The following is a 1,876-nucleotide window of genomic DNA, read 5'->3' on the forward strand; positions in this document are numbered from 1 at the left end:
TTCTAAATAAAATGTAATTTATTTCGTTCAATTGTTAATTTTACATATCTTATTTTACACAATTTTACACATTTTTTCATAGAAATCGCTTTTAATAGGATACTTACCGTTTTCGCCAATACATAACAATGTATCTGTGGTACAACTAGAGACGGATGAATACCGTTGTAGCGTTTAATATAAAGAAAAATCTTGTTGTGTGGTACTTCGAATTATCAAATTACCTGGAAAGGGGAAGCAAGCTCGGTCAACTCAAGAAGTGGAAATGGCGAATTTTCAGAACATGGGCGAGGGGCGTTGTGAGGCAGCGAGGAGATTCAAATTAGTTTTACTGGACGTCGCAAATGGCGATGACGCGAAACACTAAATGCCACGCGCGTGCGCGCAAAGTCAATTGTTTGTTGTCATCGTCTGCTGCATGATGCACTTTTAAAAGTTAGAAAATTAATAAAAATGGATAACAAAACGTATACAGTGGGTGGTTGTTGATGTAAAAAGTAGAATGACAAGCATTCGCGTTTTTGGGCTTAAATGATATTTCTGACAATACTATTCAAAAGCAAGTCAATACTTACATTGTTTTAATAATTAATTCATGAGAAATAAAAGATTAAAATGTGCGATGTTGATGTGGTGACTTCATCGCTCAATTTGGATGAAACCGGAGACTAAACACGGTCACGATGAGAGAAATTTAGATAAAAAATTTTAATATTTTAGCGAAATGTAACGTAATATATTTTTAGAATAGAGACGCCCATATATGAAATCCAGTTTAAAAAATACAAAGTTTATTATTCATTTTTAAATAGTCAGTTGTTCCGGTACACTTTCACGATTACGTTATGTGACCATAATACTGGACATTATATCAGCCTTGCCAAGATTTTCCGTCACTCTTTCCAAGCGGAAGAAGTCAGTACATAAGTATTGCAGTTGCACGTCAAACTGTGTATTCTAACCTATAAAATTTCATGAGGTAAATTTCAATGTGAATAGAGCTCAAATTTGGATATAAATTATTCATGATGTGTATTCTAAAACTATTAAAATGAATTTTAATTTTCAGGTCTAAATTTTAAACGGTTAAAAATCGCAAAAACTAAAAACCCAAAAGTCATCAATACTCAGCAAAAGCATAAACAAAGAAGTCATAAATAATCAAAAAAGTAAATCATAACATGCATTTACGACCAAACATTAAATCGTCAAGTCTTCAGTTAAAAAGTGAATACTAAGCCAAAAAGATGAATTTTTAAAATAAAATTATCAAATATTAAACTGAAACAAATTAATTTTAAAATAAGAAAGATGAACTTTTGACAAAATAGTTTAGCTTTCAACCAAAAAAATTGATTTCTAGCTAAAATCATGAACATTTCATTGGAATACTTACGTTTTCAAACGCGAAGATAAATTTCCAACATCAAAAATACGATTTTTCATCGAAATACATGAATTTTTCATAAAATTTTTGAATTTTCAACTAAAAAAGACCAATTTTAAACAAAATAGTTGAATTTCAACTAAAACCATCAATTTTTAACCAAACTGATGAATAAAATTTGCGTTAAATTACACAAAATTAGATAGATTTTGAAATGCAGATTACAGACTAATTGTTCACATCTTACTTATCCCGTTTTCATTACTTTCTCATCCATAAAGAAAAGGTATTAGTCTTATGTGAAAACTGACTTTTCAAATTGAAAAAAAAACAAAACGAAAATGAACACTTGATGTCAAACAAAGCGTGATATGGGGAAATGTCAAGAAAAGAAAAACATTATTTTTTCCGTGGCCCTATATGGCCCTACAAGAATAGCTGAGTCACTTTGTGAATTTTGTTTAACCCTTGCGTTACCACCAAAAAATT

The sequence above is a fragment of the Belonocnema kinseyi genome, chromosome 7 (assembly GCF_010883055.1).
Source record: "Belonocnema kinseyi isolate 2016_QV_RU_SX_M_011 chromosome 7, B_treatae_v1, whole genome shotgun sequence".
NCBI classification, from domain to species: Eukaryota; Metazoa; Arthropoda; class Insecta; order Hymenoptera; family Cynipidae; genus Belonocnema; species Belonocnema kinseyi.